The 21065-nt window shown below is 41.9% G+C and overlaps 1 protein-coding gene across 4 annotated transcripts in view; it reads right to left on the bottom strand.

Moving 5' to 3' along the window:
- SLC36A4 (solute carrier family 36 member 4) overlaps window positions 1-21065 on the bottom strand; it is a 231134-nt gene that overhangs the window by 33035 nt on the left and 177034 nt on the right. The window lies entirely within an intron of this gene.

Raw genomic sequence — 21065 nt, 5'->3', positions numbered from 1 at the left:
TGGAAAACTTGCCCAAGAGCCAAGGACCAACAATGGAGAGCTCTAGAAAGACCAGGAGTCAGCATAAACAATTGTTTCAAAGAAAACTATAAAGAAATGGACTAAACCTGCATGGCCTGTATGCATGCTGACCACGCAAGACTTGTTTAAGGTTTGCGCTAGAACATTTAGACAAGCCTGTGAAATACTGGGAGAATATATTCTGGTCAGATGAGTCCAAATTTGAACTCTTTTTATGATAATACACACCACCTTTGTAGCCAAAAATGCACTGCATATCACCTCAAAAGACCATACCAGCAGTGAAGTTTGGAGGTGGGAACTTCATGGTATGGGGCCTATTTTTCAAACATATGGCATTGGCAAACTTCATGTAATTGAAGGATGAATGGTCCAACACACACACAGACATTTCTGATAAAAACCTGCTGCCATCTACCAGGATGATGAGGATGAAATGAGGGGGACATTTCAGCAGGACAAAGATCCCAAACACACAGCCAAGGAATCTCTCAATTGGTTTCAGAGAAAGAAAATAAAGCTGCTAGAATGACCCAGCCAATCACCGGACCTGAATCCAATAGAAAATTTTAGGAAGAAACTAAAGCTCAGAGTTCACAGACGGAGCCCACAGGACCTTCAGGATTTGACGAGTGTTTGAGGAAAAATGGGAGATAATCTCACCTGAGCAATGCATGCGACTAGTTTCTCCATACAGGAGGCATCTTGAAGCTTCATCACCAACAAAGGCTTTTGTACGAAGTAGTAAATACATTTCAGTAAGCATGTTCAATACTTTTTTCCTGTATCATTTCTCATTAACCCATAAATTAATTTATGGACATCTAAGGTTTGAATTTATGTGGATTGGATGGGTTGTTACCAACATCTGGTGAGAATTTCAGGTCAATAGCACTGCTAGAAATATATTTATTTAGAAAACGGGTGACGTGTTCCATAATTACTTCACCTGCTGTATATACAGCTCTAGCAAAAATAAAGAGACCGCTGCAAAATGTTCAGTTTGTCTGATTTTTCTCTTCATTGGTATATTTTTGAGTAAAATGTAAAACTGCTCTTTTATTCTATAAACTACTGACAACATGTCTCCGAATTTCCAAGCACTAAATTTTGTATTTATTTTCAGAAAATGAGAAATAGTCAAAATAACTAAAAAATGCCGTTTTTGCAGACCTCAAATAATGCTAAGAAAACAAGTTCATAATCATGTAGAATCAACAATACTAATATGTTTTAACTCAGGAAGAGTTCAGAAATCAATATTTTGTGGAATAACCATGATTTGTGATTGCAGCTTTCATGTGTCTTGGCATGCTTTCCACCAGTCTTTCACACTGTTTTTGGGTAACCTTATGCCACTCCTGGTACAAAAATGTAAGCTGTTCTTCTTTGTTTGATGGCTTGTGACTATCCATCTTCCTCTTGATTACATTCCAGAGGTTTTCAATGGGGTTCAGGTCTGGAGATTGGGCTGCCATGACAGGGATTTGATGTGGTGGTCCTTCATCCACACATTGATTGACCTTGCTGTGTGACATGGCGCATTGTCCTGCTGGAAAAACCAGTCCTCAGAGTTGGGGAACATTGCCTGAGCAGAAGGAATCAACCTTGTATGCGGCTTGATTCATACGTCCTTCGCAAACATTAACCTGCCCAATTCCAGCCTTGCTGAAGCATCCCCAGATCATCACCGATCCGCCACCAAATTTCACAGTGGGTGCAAGACACAGTGGATTGTACGCCTCTCCAGGTCTCAAGCTAACCATTAGACGACAAGGTGTTGGGCAAAGCTGAAAATTAGACTCCTCAGAGAAGATTACCTTATTGTATTGTTAAAGTGGTTACTTATGACTTGTGTTTTGAAACTGTTAAACTGTAAAGCGCTGCAGAATATGTTGGCGCTATATAAATAAAGATTATTATTATTACCTTACTCCAGTCCTCTACGATCCAATCCTTTTAGTCTTTGGCAAACTTCAGCCTGGCTCTCCTTTGCTTCTCATTGATGAAAGGCTTTTTTCAAGCTTTACATGACTTGAGCCCTGCCTCTAGGAGCCTCTTACAAACTGTTCTTGCCGTGCACTTCACCCCAGCTGCTATTTGCCATTCCTTCTGTAGGTCACTTGATGTCATCCTGCGGTTGCTGAGTGACATTTGAATAAGCTGACGGTCATCCTGGTCAGTGGAGAGTCGTTTTTGCCCTCTGCCGTTCTGTAGCTTTGTTGTCACCAATGTCTGCTGCTTGACCTCGTTGTAATGGACTGCTGTCTTAAAAATTTTAAGGATGTAGGCAACATGACGCTCACTGTATCCCTCTGCAAGTAAAGCCAGAATTGAGTCCTTCTTTTCCTCACTGAAGACTTTTCTTTTCAACTCCTTTGGCATGGTTAAAAGTTATTTTTTGATTTCTATTACTTTTGGGATATTACTAGCACTTGTTTTCCCATCCAGATTGTCCTATTGCAAGAGGATTGTGAGCACCACAGCAGGGTTTTTATACTTTCCTTTGTTAAATAAGATTTGCTTTAGGTGATCACCCAATCAGAAGCCCATTAAGTAGAATGAGGCGTACTCTGGTTGAAATTCACCTGACACTGGAATGAAATGGCTGCCAGACAGGTAGAGAAGCTGATTTTTATAAAACTGTGCAGTGGTCTCTTAATTTTTGCCAGAGCTGTATATTGTTTTTAGCCATTTTTATTTTTTAATAAAGGGACGGTGGCCTTTTTTCCAACCTATTATTAAAGGTTTCCAATTAAGTTGGTTGAGGTCACTGAAACTTTCTGCCAAAAGAGAAAAAAGCAATAACATAAGATACACAAAAGCAGCAAGGATTGTTTTATCCTACATCAGTATAAGGAATATGATGTGATCTACCAGCTTGGCGGTATGGAGGAAGAACAAAAGCTTCTGACTCCAGACATTTACTGCCAATTGAACCTGATTACCTGAGGCATAATTACTTTTTGAACACATATGAATACTAGCTACAATAACAGTGCAATTGAAGTCAATATTCGGCGCACTGATCAAGGCCCGATGGTGCACAGAACAGAAGCATCATTAACTCAAGAGGATTATTCCTGGCACAACTCAGCCTGAGAATTGCCTTTCCTTTTAAACAAAGAACATCTTTTTCTTTCAATTCCATTAAAGAGGGGGAAAAAAATTTCGGGAAGACGATTATGATGTGTCACATTTTTGAACTGACGGAGACATGAAATTCTGAATGATTAAAAGTAGGATATCTCACAGCTGCAGAAGACACAGTGCACGCATTTCTTAAAACGTAGAAGTGTGAATAATTTTGGAAATAATGCATACAACATACTCAGCAGGTGACGGTTTCACGTAGGCATTAACAAAGCTATTTGACGAGGAGTGTGTTTCAAAGCAAAGGACACCGCTTTAACTATTGGTGCCGACAGATGGCACCACTCTGTTGGAACTTGTAGCCATCTGGTGACTTGTTGGCAGATTGCCGATGGAGAGGGAAAACGTACCTTCAGAGCTGAAATCTGACCCCCCATTTAAAAAAAAAAAAAAAAAGAACATGACCATATGGATACACTTGTTTACTTCTGGTTTTGGTCACCACTACATCAAATTAAGCATAATGTTGTGCGGTCTCCATAAAGAACTAGGATTTGAAAGTTGGGTCATACTAAAAGGAGTTGAGTAATATTTAACTCGGGAAGACCTTCGAATGGCACTTTTCTTGTACGTCCACAACAAATATGAAGCAGATCAGCATCTAAATCTACATGAAACACGACTAGGTTTTGTCTGTCAAAAGATTCCACCCATATAATGAACAACTGGGTAGAACTCATAAGTCTGGCTCTGATCTGCAGTTCATCTCACGTCCTCGTCTAGTTTTGGTGAAGGCAACCATCCAGCCACAGCTTAGGCACAACAGGCTTGAATGAGTGATTCAAACAGAATCTAAATGGTACAGATTTTATTCAGATTCATATTTAAAAAAACTAAGAAAAAAAAAAACCTAGTTAAAATATTTGCACTGAAAATAGGAATAACTTCTAGACTTTCTTGGGAGAACTAGGGGAAAAAAAATTATATGTATATGTATATAGCTTCAACATGTCAAGAAAATGTCACATTCGCACTTCTATTTGTGTACCCTTTGGCAAAAGCGCTGAATGGACGCATTCTACAGAGATAACCCTGAACGCTAGGTAGGAAGCAGCGCACCGGGCTACAGAGGAGATAAACACTGATTTCCATATTTCCGTTGACTTTGGAATTCAGTGTGCATTGCAGAATATAATTGACCCCGTCCAATGTGCTCCATGTACCATTGTGTCAGCATCTCAACATATAGAAGGTCAGAAGGACGGAACAGAGTTGGACTTTACCGTTATGTTGTTTAGCAACTAAACAAAAGCGTCTTGGAAACTGTATGTAATGTTTTTTTTTTATAATTTTTTAAAATCATTTTTTGAATAATCCATATCAACTTGGGAAGGTTTTCTACAAGATTTTGGAGGTATTTAACCATGAGTGGGATAACATGAGAGCTATATTAACCAGACATTGGCCTATATTGAGTGCCGAGCCTTCCCTGAGACCATACTTGGCTGACCGTCCACTTATGACCCCACGCAGGTCAAAAATATCTTAAGCATTATCTGATTAAAAGCCATTATACTGCACCAACTATTAATCCAAGAGGACCCCGGAGGGGTTATTATACCTGTGGTCGCTGCCTTGCCTGCGCCAATGTCCTTCGCAGTGCTTCCTTTGGTTCTGCAGATGGTAATAAACACTTTCAAATTAAGGAATATATATCTTGCAGTAGCATTAATGTGATATATTATGCTACATATAGCTGTCCTTTGATTTATGTAGGACTTACTTCAAGAGAATTAAGAGTAAGGGTGAGGGAGCAGGTGCGGGACATTGGCGCAGCCATGACAGTGACGGATATGTCAGAATTAACGACGATCCCTAAACATTTTAGATTGGTTCATAACTGTGACCCCCAAGGAATTTATGGTAAGCGGTATAGATACCATTCACACTGGCATAAGAGAAGGGAATATCAAACAACTCTTAGCTAGATGGGAACTCAAATGAACTGAAACCTTGGGGACAGTAAAACCGGATGGCCTGAATGAAGCATAGAACTTTGCTCCTTTTTTGTAAGAAGATCATGTAACAGTAACTAATAACCCCCTCCTACTTAGTTTTTGAATTCCGAGTTTGAGGTTTGTATTGTTGTCTTTTATGTTCTTAATTTTGTTTTTGCACTTTATTCACAGTTTTCCTGTACTACAATATGTCCCTGCAATGGTATCTTTTGATTAATGTATTCCAAGATATATGATAATGAATGTTCCTTATCAATGGAACTAAGAAGATTCTGTGCCAGAAGCATAATATTATGGAGAAATGTGGCAATTAAGGAAAATCGTATAACCATGGAGGATTTCATCATTGAGGGTTTTCCATTGAATATGCGGATGGCACTTTACCTTAATATCCATACATTATCTAGATTGGAGAATAGATTGTATTTAATTCTATATTGCTGATTTGATTGCAGTGTGCATGCGCCCGCTTGCTTCCCGTTGCTGCTTCACTTGATCCAGCCACAGTGTTCGCGGCGTGGGACTTGGATCCATAGCAACTGCTGTGCTCGGACTCCCACATGCTTGAGGACCTTGCTGGGTTATGTGGGTGCAGGACGGCCGGCCCGGATGCATGTGCCATAAAATACAACCAATGGGCACCCGGTCACGTGACTGACAAGTGACCGGTTACCATAGGTACAAAAAGGTCCTTATTGGGAAGCAATACAAACTTCCTCTTGAGAAAGCATGGCGTAAGAGCAGCGAAACACGCGTCAGGGTGGTATACTGTATTTTATCATCCCTATGATTATATATGATACGTGATTTAAGGATATATATACAAGGGATATTTAACATTTGGCTTGAATAGGTTATCTTCAGATGAGGATCTAAAGGGATGATTACCTAAATAACAGGGCATTATTTTCCAATTCACGAGCTAATATTTAATCCTATTATTACTGAGTGCCACCTACTGATGTCCTTATTGCACTTTTAATATATGGGTGTTGTTTTTTATATTAAGATTTTTGTATTTTTTTATAAAAATGCTCCTTTGTTTTCTCCTCTTTTAAATATGCTGGTTTTGGAGTGGTATAGTAGGGGTTAAGGTAAATCTACCTGGCCAACTAATCAATAGGAGTCTGGGTTTTTGTGTAAAGATTTTGGAGGTGTCTGAGAATTTTTGCCCTGTCAATCAGAAGATCATTTGTGAGGTCAGACACTGATGTTGGACAAGAGTTTCTGGCTTGGAATCTTTATTCTAGTTCTCTCCAAAGGTGTTGAATGGGGTTGAGGCTCGGGTTCTCTGTGGGCCCGTCAAGTTTCTTTTGATTCTTGCAAGGATCTTGATTTGATGATCCATTCCAGACACCTGACCGCTGAAGCCAATCATAGGCATCACCGATCAAATGACCAAGAATCGGACATCATCCCTTCCTGATCCCGGCAGACACGACAAAGGCAGTCTATGGTGAGTTTACATCATTTTATTATCTTTAAAACAATTCTTGCCTTCAAAAAAATTGAGTTGGGCACCCAACTTTTAAAAGGAGTTGTTTAAGACGAGAATTTTTTTTTTTTTTTTTTTTTTTTTTAACTTTTTTCCCTGAAATAAGAACAGTCTAGTCCATGGGCTATCTTGGATACCCCATATCAGATCCAGTCAAAGTGCAATAACAGCAATATCAAACACAGCCCATAGACAAGCGTGGGGCAGGTTTTTTTCCCTATAACCTCAGTAAAATGTTAAACGTCTCATCATCTTAAAGATATTAAAAAGAGAAATGCCAAGTGGTTGTAAAAACAAGCAACTTTGCAGTTTACGTGTTATTAAATATCCATTCCGTTCTCTAGCACGGACAGATTTTTAATTCTGTTGTTTACTACTCATTGGTTAGGTTTCCAGCAGCAGACCACCAATGCTTGCCGTATTTATGCGGGGTGCTTACAAGCTCTGTCCAAAAGAGTTTGTAAGTGCTGCTCTGAAGTTGTCCAGGATCACTGTTGTATTGTATTGGCTACTGATCCAGCAAACCTTAGTACCACTGGACTTCTCCAATGCTGCAGAGGCAAAACTGATTCTGCTAGCAGTATTGTAGAGTGCACAGTCCGAGATTAAGGTACAGCAATGCTGCTGGTCCGAACTGCCAATCAAACAAGTTTGCACCAACTACAGTAAACCGGAATTGCTAGAAGGCGGAGGACTGGTATGCTCATAAACAATGAAGAGAAAGAGAACCCTCTAAACTTTAGGTGTCTCCATTATGTGATGAACACATGCCATGAGGTCAATATGAAGACTGCTTTACCCAACCCCCAACTTCTTCTTTTGACCTCAGCCCATTTGCATGGTTCTCTTTCCTATTGTATCCCGTCATAACTATATTCTATATACTTTGTTAACCTTTCCTTACACTCGTATATGAATTGTACCTCCCCTCCTTTGTACTGAATTACATAAGATTATGAAATGTGTTCGTTCCATATAAATCATTATTAATAACACTATGGAGTTCAGAGTTGGAAAGTGTTGAATAGTGGTGGCCCGGGCTCCATTACATAATGACCGGCTTGCTCTCATAATAATTGTTGTATTGAAAGCTATGCCCACGGATCATACTGCACTGAAAGCTTCTATTTACTCTGAGGACTAAAGAAGATACACTCAATTTATTCTATACGGAATAAAAATTATTCTAAGATCCATTCTTTGTAGTGCCACAGTGCTGTCATTGTCACATAATCACTTTGCAAACTCACGTCAAAGCTATTTTTTCAATAAAAGGGTGAGCGCGTCGAATCTGCTGATGGTAATTGTTATATGAAGGTCGACGGAGCTGAATGTAAATAGCTGGAGTACACAATATCGGAGCCATCTCTAACCATTATTGAGTATTAAAGTCTATGATCAGGGTTTATGAGGTGACAACAAAGAATAGAAAAATGGAGATGACTACTCAGATTCCCCCATATGTACGGAGGTAAATGGAACGAAGAGGTGGCCGGTGTTGCTTTTTTTTTTCCTTTCTCTTCACTTTCGATGTCTTCACCCAACTGCTCATCGATGACATTTTTCTGCTTTCATCTGTAGTTGCGTTCCCTGAAGTGGGTTCCTGTGCTTGTTATTGTAACATAGTAACATAGTTTTGAAGCCTGAAGGAAGACCTTATGTCCATCTAGTTCAGCCTATTTTTAGTGCAGCTGTTCTGCATTGTTGATCCTGGGAAAGGCAAAAAACCCACAGAGTAGAAGCCAATTTTCTCCATAGGGAAAAAAATTCCTTCCCCTAAGCTGGATCAACCATCTACCTATAATATTATGTTATTCGTAACCTTCTATACTGTTACTCACAAGAAAAGCATCCATTCCTTTCTTAAATTCATTCAGTGAGTTGGCCATCACCACTTCCTCAGGAAGAGAATTCCAGAGCCTCACTGCTCTTACCGTGAAGAACCCTCTTCTATGCCGGTGCAGAAATTGTCTTTCCTCCAAACGAAGAGAATGCCCCCTTGTTCTTGTCACAGTCCTTGGTACAAACAGTTCATTGGAGAGATCTCTGTATTGCCCTCTGATATACTTGTACATATATATTAGGTCTCCCCTAAGTCTTCTCTTTTCTAGAGTAAATAGACCTAATTTTGATAACCTTTCTGGGTATTGTAGTGAACCAACTCCATTTATCATTTTAGTAGCCCGCCTTTGAACACTTTCAAGTTCAGTAATGTCTGTCTTGAGCACCGGCGTCAAAAATTGCACACAATACTCCAAGTGTGGTCTGACGAGTGATTTGTACAGAGGGAGAATTATGTTTTCATCTCGTGTCCCCAGAGCTCTTCTAATGCATCCCATGACCCTATTTGCTTTGGTCGCAGCTGCCTGACACTGGGCACTCCAATTTAGCTTCTTATTGACTAAGATGCCTAAGTCTTTTTCCATGTCTGATTTCCCCAGCAGTTTCTGTTGTGAGTTCATTTTCCCCTTCACCGTCGATGTCTGATGAACTCCCTCTTCTGGTGAAGGAAGGTAGTGAGGCTGATTACTAAACACCTGATCTGGTAGATGATGACTGGGTAACAGGAACTTCTGACTGGATATAAGGCAGCCGACGCCCTTCTGAGTCGCTGGTGATTTCTCTGCAGGATTCTTGGAGACCAGTCTGATTCCTGCTTCCCAAAGATATGTTTTTGCTTTGCTATTGAACTTATTAGTTTTGTTTACCTTGTATTTTGGAGTTCAGCCATCCCCGGTCGGGGGTGTGCTGAGTTCCATTTTTGTCTATGATCAGTTTGTCTCTCTGCTCCGTCTTCAGAATTTACCCGAGTGCTGATATAGTCATTTTGAAGTCCTAGCGACTTCAGGGCCAGTTTTTCCTATCAGACAGTTGGGACATTTTTTGGTAGGGTTTTTTACGGATTGCAGACAGCAGCTTTTCTATCCTGTCCTTTTTAGTTAGGTTGGACCCCATCGTTTGCTCAACCTATCTTTCTGTGTTAGTGTTTTCATCTTGTTTCACTGTCATTATATGTTGGGGGCTGCCTATTGCTTTGGGGTCTGCTCTGGGGCAGTTTAGATTTCCCCTTTCTTTCTTTAGGCCTATTTAGTTCTCCGGCTGTGATCGAGGGGTCTAGGGCATCGTAGGAACCCCCCACGGCTATTGTTAGTTGTTGTGGATAGGATCAGCGGTCTGCAATCCGATAACTACCAACCTCTCCGGTTTTCTGGACTTAGCTTGTATTTTTGTTTTTTCCTCCTTCGGTGACTCATTCATAACAAGTTTCCCATTTAGTAAGTAATTGTAGTTTCTCCTTCCCATGTGCATAACCTTACACTTATCTGTGTTAAACCTCATTTGCCATTTTTCAGCCCAATTCTCCAATTTACTCAAATCTGTATGTAGTTGCAAACTGTCCTCCTTTGTGTTAACTACCTTACATAGTTTTGTATCATCTGCAAATACTGATATTTTACTGTGTAAGCCATCCACTAGATCACTAATATATTAAATAGTAGGGGGCCCAATACAGAACACTGTGGTACCCCACTAGTAACCCTGGCCCAATCTGAGTATGCCCCATTAATAACCACTCTTTGTTTTCTATCACTAAGCCAGCTACCTACCCATCTACACACATTTTCCCCTAGCCCAAGCTTTCTCATCTTACTTACCAATCTTTTATGTGGGACAGTGTCAAATGCTTTAGAGAAGTCGAGATAAATGACATCCAATGATTCTCCTTGGTCCATTTGAGAGCTTACATCCTCATAGAAGCTGATCAGGTTAGTTTGACAGGAGCGATCCTTCATAAATCCATGTTAATATGTACTTATTAACAGTGTGAATAAAAGAATTCTGATAAAAGACGAAAAGAACAACAGCAGTAACTCGTAACGTTAAGCTGCTTGGCCAACAGTTATTCCTCCTTCCTCATAGACATGAAAACTCGGTTCGGTTTTGTAAGGTGATTAAGAAGTGGCTGCCCGTAGTGGTGGCTCATCTACCAGAAGAAGAAAGGATGGGGGAAGTTTAAATTCAATATCCTAAATCCTTCTTTCCCCTCAACAACATCATATTCGATGGTTGGCCTGGCTTGCTGAAATCATCAGGTCTGGATACATCAAATATCCGCAGAGCTAAAGGGCTAAGTATACATATGCATAAGTAAAAGAAAATATGCAGCAGATATAAATGTAGATGTAATTAAATACCTGTAGACATCTCCTCCTGCTGGACTGGCGCCAGATCCTGACACATGTTTCGGCACGTAGCCTTCGCAGGTGGTGTGGCATCAGGCCAGAAGGAGGAACTCTAAATACTGCCCCAGACCAATGGAAATATGTTGTCTTTATTGGCCCCAGATAGTCATTTGCGGCGCATGTCACGGTTGCACAGCGCTCCGGCTCCCACCTCCACCACATCATCTGAGGGGGCCGGACCGGATGACATGAGCATGACCTCGAACATGTGACCATTACATGATCGTGGTCATAGAATCATAGAATCATAGAATCTTAGAGTTGGAAGGGACCTCCTGGGCCATCTGGTCCAACCCCCTGCTCAAAGCAGGATTCGCTAAATCATCCCAGTCAGATGTCTGTCCAGCCTCTGTTTGAAGACATCCATTGAAGGAGAACTCACCACTTCTCGTGGCAGCTTGTTCCACTCATTGATCACTCTGTCAAAAAGTTTTTTCTAATATCTAATCTGTGTCTCCTCCCAGTTTCATCCCATTGCTTCTAGTCTTTCCTTGTGCAAATGAGAATAAAGATGATCCTTCTACAATGTGACAGCCCTTGAGATATTTGTAGACAGCTATTAAGTCTCCTCTCAGTCTTCTCTTTTGCAAACTAAACAATCCCAAATCCTGCAACCTTTCCTCATAAGACAGGGTTTGCAGACCGGTCACCATTCTGGTTGCTCTTTTCTGAACTTGCTCCAGTTTGTTGATGTCTTTTTTAAAATGTGGTGCCCAAAACTGGACACAATATTCCAGATGAGGTCTGACCAAAGAGGAGTAGAGGGAAATAATGACTTCACGTGATCTAGACTGTATGCTTCTGTTAATACATCCTAGAATTGCATTTGCTTTTTTTGCTGCTGCATCACACTGTTGACTCATATTCAGTTTGTGATCTATTAGTATACCCAAGTCTTTTTCACATGTGCTGTTGCTTAGCCCTATTCCTCCCATTCTGTATATGCTTTTTTCATTTTTATTGCCCAGATGTAGTACTTTGCATTTGTCCCTGTTAAAAACCATTCTGTTAGTTGCTGCCCACTTCTCCAGTTTATTTATATCTTTTTGAATCCTCTCTCTCTCTTCTCTAGTATTAGCTATCCCTCCTAGCTTTGTGTCATCAGCAAATTTAATCAGTTTACCCTCAATTCCTTCATCTAAATCGTTGATAAAGATGTTGAACAATACAGGGCCCAGGACAGAGCCCTGTGGTACCCCACTTGAGACATTCTTCCAACTGGATGTGCAGCCATTTACGACCACTCTTTGGGTCCGATCACGAAGCCAGTTATGAATTCACCTAACAGTTGCCTTGTCCATTCCATACTTAGTCATTTTTTCAATAAGGATTGTATGAGATACTTTGTCAAATGCTTTGCTGAAGTCAAGATATACTATATCTACAGCATTTCCTTGATCCACCCAATCAGTGATTCCGTCATAGAAGGAAATTAAGTTAGTCTGACATGACTTATTAGTTACAAACCCATGCTGACTCTGTTTAATCACTTCATTCTTATCACATGACCCGGCCAGTGCTCAGATAAAAACGCGGTGAGGAAAAAAAGGGTCTGCTAGCTGGAACTGCGCATGCACATTGGCCAATGGATTGTTTTCTGTTTTGTAACCGAATACTTATTTTTGTGTGCTATGGACTTATTTTTCTTCATTTTTGTAACCACTTATGAATGAACATTAAACCGATGATGAAAGTAAGAAAGTGTTATTTTTTTCTAAAAAGAGGGTACTCAAGACTCTCTTAGCCCTACTTCCAAATCCTTGGTGATGCGATTGTGAAGAGTAGCACACTACAGAGATTACAAACCCTTACCGAAGACAAAGACGGAACGCAATTATCCCCCTGTATCAGAAAACAAGCACATCTAATGAGCTACTCAAAGACCTAAACTCCTCAGAGAAGGATGTCTTCTTCTGGAGTGTTTTCATAAGTAATGGCACAGTTCGTCATCAGCTGTTTTCTCCTCAAAGCTATCACAAAATGCAGGAACTAGCTGCGGTTTATTCATGACTGGTACCAATGACGAACTTCAGATTTTAGAAAATGTGACTAAATATTGGACAACTCTGCAGGCATCTGCTGGTAAAAGATTATCAATGTAGAGGTGGAAGGCAGATGGGATTATGGCTGCAAGAATTAACACGTTTTCTTCAGAAATAATATATGACCAAGAGGAATATTTAATTTCGTCTACGTAATTTTCTGGCGGAGGTCGGGCGGCTCCTGTGTCTTCTAAGTACACAGTGGTTAAAAATGCGTCTGCAACGGGCTGCGTGTCCGTCAAAGGACCGGTGTAAAAGGTTTCAACATTATCAGTGGCGGTACAGATATTCAATCATTTAGGTTATCGAGCAAGGGAGGAGAAACCTTGTTCCCTTAGCACTTCACTAAACAATAAATAAAATGTATAAAAAAAAAAGCAAGAAAGTTTGTATTTCAAGAGAAGCAGATTGCATAAATTTTTAAAGTCAAGGAATGTTCTAAGACATGGATGGGGAACCTCAAGCTTCGGAACCTGTTATGGTCCATGATGACCTTATCTCCTGTCTCCCAGCAGATTCGTGGGGAAAGCAGTGCTCGGGCCGGCAGCTGTATTTGATGGCAGATGGCCCTTTCACTTCTTCTTGTTCCGTGAAAGTGAGTACGGCGCATGCATTGTTCACTTCTGAGCACTACGGCACGTGCAATGAAAGATAACACCCTGGCTAGTGCCGGCATCAAGATGTACTTCATGGGTGGAGTTAGGGTGTGATACGTTCCCATCCTACAGAAGACTGCAGCGACAGCCGCTGTTTTTTCTCCTGTGATGTACACTATATACCGCAGCCCCGTGTCTCCTTCTTTGATATGTATACCACAGCCCATGTGTCTCCTCTTGTGATGTGCATATCACAGTCCCGATGTCTTCTGTGATGTGTATACTTAATCCCCCGTGACTCTTCCTGTGATTTGTATAGCGTAGCTCCTGTGTCTCCTGTGTAGTGTATAGTGTAGCCCTGGCGTCTCCTCCTGTGATGTGTATAGCGTAGCCCCGGTGTCTCCTTCTGTGTAGTGTATAGTGTAGCCCTGGCGTCATCTCCTGTGATGTGTATAGCGTAGCTCCGGTGTCTCCTTCTGTGTAGTGTATAGTGTAGCCCTGGCGTCATCTCCTGTGATGTGTATAGCGTAGCTCCGGTGTCTCCTTCTGTGTAGTGTATAGTGTAGCCCTGGCGTCTCCTCCTGTGATATGTATAGCGTAGCCCAGGTGTCTCCTTCTGTGTAGTGTATAGTGTAGCCCTGGCGTCTCCTCCTGTGATGTGTATAGCGTAGCCCCGGTGTCTCCTTCTGTGTAGTGTATAGTGTAGCCCTGGCGTCCCCTCCTGTGATGTGTATAGCGTAGCCCCGGTGTCTCCTTCTGTGTAGTGTATAGTGCAGCCCTGGCATCATCTCCTGTGATGTGTATAGCGTAGCTCCGGTGTCTCCTTCTGTGTAGTGTATAGTGTAGCCCTGGCGTCATCTCCTGTGATGTGTATAGCGTAGCTCCGGTGTCTCCTTCTGTGTAGTGTATAGTGTAGCCCTGGCGTCTCCTCCTGTGATGTGTATAGCGTAGCTCCGGTGTCTCCTTCTGTGTAGTGTATAGTGTAGCCATGGCGTCTCCTCCTGTGATGTGAATAGCATAGCCCCGATGCCTCCTTCTGTGATGTGTATAGCATAGCATCGGTGTCTCCTCCTGTGATATGTATAGCGTAACCAAAATGCCTCCTCCTGTCACGTGTATAGCATAGCTCCTGTGTCTCCTCCTGTGGTGCCCATAGCTTAGCCCTAATGTCTCCTGTGAGATATATACTGTAGCCCTGTGTCGCCTCCTGTCATGTGTATACCGTACCTCCTGTGTCTCCTCCTGTGGTGTCTGTAGCTTAGCCCCAATGTCTCCTCCTGTGATGTGTATACCATAGCCCCGTATCTCCTTCTGTAATGTGTATAGAATAGCCCCGTGTCTCCTCCTGTCATGTATATAGCATAGCTCCTGTGTCTCCTCCTGTGGTGTCTATAGCTTAGCCCCAATGTTTCCTCCTGTGATGTGTATACTGTAGCCCCTGTGTCTCCTCCAGTGTTGTGTATAGCGTAGCCCCCATGTCTCCTTCTGTGATGTGTATAGCGCAGCCCCCATGTCTCCTCCTGTGATGTGTATAGCACAGCCCTGGTGTCTCCTCCTGTGATGTGTATAAGGCAGCCTTGATGTATACTATGTAATGTATTCTGCAGATCTACCACTGCTTGGCACAGATGTGAACAGAGGTTACGTCCCCTAAGCCTTCTTTTCTTCAAAATAAAAAGTAAATATATGGCATAGAGAGTGTCTTATAATCGGGACCACCTCATAAGACACAAAGTAGAGTACTGCGCCTTCACATGTTGATCCTCCACAACCACCCATAAAGACGGACATACGCTAGGACCTCATCTTCACTCACCTCTGTTCCCTATCTAACCTTTCCCTTTAACTGGTCACTGCCAACTTACATTCTCACTACTGTCTTCTACAATTGCCTCCCACACATTCTCTGACTCTTGTACCGCGGCCCACCATATTTTCACTCCACGAACCAAACACAGCCATAATTATTTTTCAACATAACACTCACATCGAGCAAGGCAGAAGGCGACAAATGAATAAATGTACACGTGGTCAAAATTGTTGGTACACCACGTTTAATGACAGAAAAACCCACAATGGTCACAGAAATAACTTCAATCTGACAAAAGTAATAAGTCAAAAATTGCTTTTCAACCATGTTTCCACCGAATTAAAAAAAAAGTAAAACTCATGAAATATGCCTGGACAGAAATGATGGAAAATAATGTGACAAAAGGGACATGTTACATCAAGGTGTGTCCACTAATTAGCATCACAGATGTCTACAATCTTGGAATCAGTGAGTGGCCTGTATAGAGGCTACAGATACTCACTGTGCTGTTTGATGATATGGTGTGTATCACACTCAACATGGGCCAGAGGAAGCGAAGGAAAGAGTTGTCTCAGGAGATTAGAAAGAAAATTATAGACAAACATGTTAAAGGTAAAAGTCATAAGACCATCTCCAAGCAGATTGATGTTCCTGTGACTACAGTTGCACACATTATTCAGAAATTTAAGCTCCATGGGACTGTAGCCAACCTCCCTGGACATGGCTGCAGGAGGAAAATTGATGACAAATCAAAGAGACGGATAATATGAATGATAACAAAAGAGGCCAGAAAAACTTCTAAACAGATTAAAGGTGAACTTCAAGCTCAAGGAACATCAGTGTCAGATCGCACCATCCATCGTTGTATGAGACAAAGTGAATTTCATGGGAGACAACCAAGGAGGACACCATTGTTGAAAAAAAATCATAAAAAAGCCAGACTGGAATTTGCCAAACTACATGTTGACAAGCCACAAACTTTTTGGAGAATCTCCTATGTACAGATGAGACAAAAATGGAACTTTTTGGCAAGGCACAACAGCTCTATGCTCACACACAGAAAAATGAAGCATATCAAGAAAAGAACACTGTCCCTACTGTGAAACATGAAGGAGGCTCTGTTATGTTCTGGGGCTGCTTTGCTGCATCTGGCACAGGGTGTCTAGAATCTGTGCATGGTACAATGAAATCTCAAGACTATCAAGAGATTCTAGAGAGAAATGTGCTGTCCAGTGTCAGAAAGCTTGGTCTCAGTCGCAGGTCATGGGTCTTGCAACAGGATAATGACTCAAAACACACAGCTAAAAGCACCCAAGAATGGCTAAGAGGAAAACATTGGACTATTCTGAAGTGTTTGTCTATGAGCCCTAATCTAATCCTATTGAGCATATTTGGAAAGAGCTGAAACATGCTGTCTGGAAAAGGCAACCTTCAAACATGAGACAACTGGAGCAGTTTGCTCTTAAAGAGTGGGCCAAAATACCTGTCGAGAGGTGCAGAAGTCTCATTGACAGTTACAGGAATCATTTGATTGCAGTGATTGCCTCAAAAGGATTTGCAACAAAATATTAAGTTAAGGGTACCATCATTTCTGTCCAGGACTATTTCATGAGTTTTATTTTTTTTTAAATTCTGTGGAAGCATGGCTGAAAAGCAATGTCTGACTTTCATTTGTTCATTTTCATTGATTTTTTATTTACTACTACTTTTGTCAGATTCAAGTTATTTCTGCCACCATTGTGGGTTTTTCTGTCATTAAACGAGTGGTACCAACAATTTTGACCATGTGTGTAACCTTGGCAAACCACCTTCACATTTATGCTGACCCAAGCGTTCAGGAAGAAAACGATTGGCGTTTTCACTTTCAAGTCAGCTCTCACCTCTGTTAAAAAGGAATACTTCACAATTGTAATGTCATCTCTATCTCATAACCCCCCTATTTATTCAAGATTTTTAACAGCCTACTCTGTCCACCACTGACCCCAACAAGCTCCCTCATTTCAGCAAAACACCAAGCCTCATAATTCAAAATCAACCGCATCAGACAAAGCTTTGATGTTCAACCAACCTTTCGTCACAGCCATGCTTATCCCAGACCTATCCCATCTCTTCAACGTATCATTAACCACTGGTGTCTTCACTTATATTTTTTTCAAACATGCAATAACCACGCCAATCCTGAATAAATCATCCCTTGACCAAATATCTACATTTAGCTATCTCTCCATATCACTACTCCGGTTTGCCTCCAAACTCCTCAAACAGCACATCCATAATTAACTTTCCTCTCACCTCTCATCTAACTCTTCAGCAACCTACAATCCGCCTTACGTCCGCATAACTACACTAAGTGCTCTAACCAAAACAACTTACTAACCGCCAAAGATAACAGACAAAATTCAATACTCGTCCTACCAGACATGTTCTCTGCCTTCAACACAGTTGATCACTCTTTCATAATACAGATCATCTCTTCTCTTGGCACAAACGACCTTTCCCTTTCCTGGATCTCCTTATAACTCACTAACTGCACATTTAGTGTGTTAGGCGTCGGGTTCCTGCAACTGAACAGCAGGGATCCAGAGCCTCACATTCAGCGGTCTCCCATTCTCCATCGACTGCAGAGGAGCCTGCTCAGCAGCCCCGTCGTTCCCGACGTTCTGCTCAGACCAGCTCTGTAAGACTGGTTGTTGCTGCCACCTCTGGGCCAGCAATAGCAACGCAGGCTGCTCAGCAGCAAGCCGCTCCAGAGGCAAAGTCCTTCCATCGCTCCACTGAGCATGCTCACAAGACGATCTCCTATTGGTGATCGGGAGTCACATGCACAGGTCCTTCTCCAGATCTGATTGGTCCATCTCAGGGATCTTGAAGCTTCCGGAAGGTCCCGGCTATAAAAGGTTTGCATGGCCGCTCGGCCATGCGCTAGTATAGACTCTAGTTGCTAACTGTGTGAATGATGACGGATGTATGGACTTGCAAATGACCCATTAAGATTCCCCTTCCTCTGATATTACGTGTGTGGATAGGGAACTATTGATAGAGTCAGTGCCAGTCAGTGGCAAGCTACAGGCCACAGTAGGCATCCTCCACAGTGCTAGCATCCGACAGTGTGCCTGCTATCGGGCATTGTCGTATAGCGGAAGTGTCTATCGCTGCGCTGCAGTCAGCAGTACTTCTTGGCGTCCATGGTTGCGACGCCGCACGCACGGTAGGTCTAGACAGACGCGGACTCTGTGTCTTAGGCCAAGTCCTGTGACCATATACCGTGCGTGCATTCCACTGAGTCCTGTGACGTCAACAGGCTCGGTCTTTGTACTTTACGCCTCGGCACCTCTGTGAAGGAACAGAGATCGCCCAGTGCACTCCGGGTGATGTTCAACCCGCGTGCGTTATACCGCCATATAGTGCATCTGCCATTACTTAGCAACAGTATAACATCTTCTGCACAGTGGACCCCGGGCGGCGAACGCACTTATTATTTAGTGCGTTCTGCCGTCCCTAACATAGTGTCTCCCACTCCCAGAGTACCTCCCCACCCCATCCTCTCTATGTTGGTGTCCCTCAAGGCTCTGGCCTGGGATCCCTACGCTTCTCCAACTGCATCTTTGGTCAGGGATAACACAAAGTAAAACGGCTTCCAGTACCACCTATATGCTGATGACATTAAAATCTACTTCTCTGGCTGAAATGTCACCTCTCTGCTTTCCAGAAACCCAGAGTGTCTATCAGTCATATCCTAGTTCCTCACCTCTCACTTCCTAAAGATCAATGTGGACAAACTGAACTCAATCTTTCCTCCATCTCACTGAACCCCCAACCTGATCTATCACTATAAATATCATCATAATTTCCCCTGTATCAAAAGTCCACTGTCTTGGTGTAACCCTTAATTCTGCCCTGCCAACTCAAAAATATTTCCAGAATTTATAATTTTCTCAATTTTTACACTACTAAAATGTTAGTGTGTGCCCCAATTATCTCCTGCCTTGAGTACTGCAGCATCCTCCTCTGTGGCCTCCGTGCTAACACTCGCACTTTTCCAGTCTATCCTCAACTATGCTGCCGGATTAATCCACTTCTCCCATCACTACACCTCAACCTCTCCTTCTTCCAATTCTTTCAATTGCTTCCCATTCCCTAGCAGATCCAGTTTAAACTACAAACAATAACTTACAAGTCTGTCCATAATCTGTCTCCTCCATACATCCCCAAACTAATCTCCCGATATCTTCACACACATAATTTCTGGTCCTCACAATACCACGTTCTCCCCGACACTCTTGTATGTTCCTCTCCCAAACACCTCTAAGATTTTTTTAAAACCTCACCTATCTTCTGGAATTCAGTGCCTCAACACGTCCAATTATCTCCCACATTTAGAACCTTCAGATGCAAACTGAATATTCATCTCTTTAGTAAAACCTATAGCCTGCAATGACCATTTGACTACCCATGGAAATGCTACAACCCGCCCCCCCTCAACCGTCTCCTTCCCCATTACCCTGTAGATTATAAGGCCAATATGGCAGGGTCATCTCCCCCTCTGTACCAGTCTGTATGCTTTATTTTATGAATGTCTTATGTATGTAACCTTTGTCAAATATACAGGACTATGGAATTAATGGTATTCAATAAAGAAATAATACTGCTAAGAGCAGCTTTTGATTTGACAGTCCAAGTAATACGACTATCACATGGATGGCGGTGCATTTCAATGGTTAAAAAAAAATGTACAAAAAGCTAAGTGCAAAAAACAAAGAGGCTATATTTTCATTATTTAATCTTTCATTTTAGCAAATTTCTAATGTTTTTAAATTGTTAGCAGCCAGAACTAGCCACAATCCAACTTACCAACTTTGTTCCTCCTTTGCATCTGTTTTGTTCTCCTTCAGTCCCTTCATGCATCCTACTTCAGAGCTGAGTACGCGGTCTTTCTCATTATTTGGAAAATTAATTACCGTACATTTCCCAGTAGTAAAATTTATCTCCTGTGTTGCAGGCGCCGCTCTTTTAAGGCCGATCTTCAGCCAAAGCATGCTTAGCACCGAGACAGAGATGCTGTGCAGGCTTGGCTAGAGCCCAAGAATAGTTAAACCATGCTTGCTCAGTTTCGAGACATAACCAAACAGAGGGCAGTAAAAAGGAGGAGTTGTTATACAAAAGTATGTACGATCACCACCGGAAGACCTACTAGAGGTGTCTCCATTGGTATATAGTCTCAGCGCTGAGAAATAATAGGGGTTTTGTCGTAGAGGCACCAAGCTCCTGTCCACTATCTAAAACATATCTGTGCTTAGCACAGGGTCAGACGCATACTCTGAACATGACCCGGAAAAGGAGAATCTCGAAGAGACTGAGCCAATCTGTTGGACAAGGAGCTAGCCGTGCTCAGCTACAAACAAGTATGGTAAACTGCGCATGCATGAATTCAAGAGGAATCATATAGAAGCAGTGAAGTGCGGAAATTGGAGACAGATGTGCGCATGCTCAACAAGGGCAGTAAGAACTACTAGAAGATGACTCCATTGGTAAGAAAATGTAATTAGAGCACTAGTAGGAGAATATCGGAGGATCGACAGTGATTGTGGAGAAATTGTACACTTTCGATTAGGTGGATTTACAAAGATGGATGAATCAAAGTTTGCAACACTGAGTCACCACTGTGATTTTGGAATTAGCCCTTTACACCGCATTCAAAATTACTATGCAAATTAAATTTAAGTGTTATGAAGATGTACCGTATTTT

Source organism: Dendrobates tinctorius, unplaced genomic scaffold (assembly GCF_039654945.1).
Source record: "Dendrobates tinctorius isolate UK_male_01 unplaced genomic scaffold, ASM3965494v1 ptg000256l, whole genome shotgun sequence".
NCBI lineage: Eukaryota > Metazoa > Chordata > Amphibia > Anura > Dendrobatidae > Dendrobates > Dendrobates tinctorius.
Note: the sequence above shows the minus strand (reverse complement) of the source record. Positions and strands in the feature narration are given on the sequence as shown.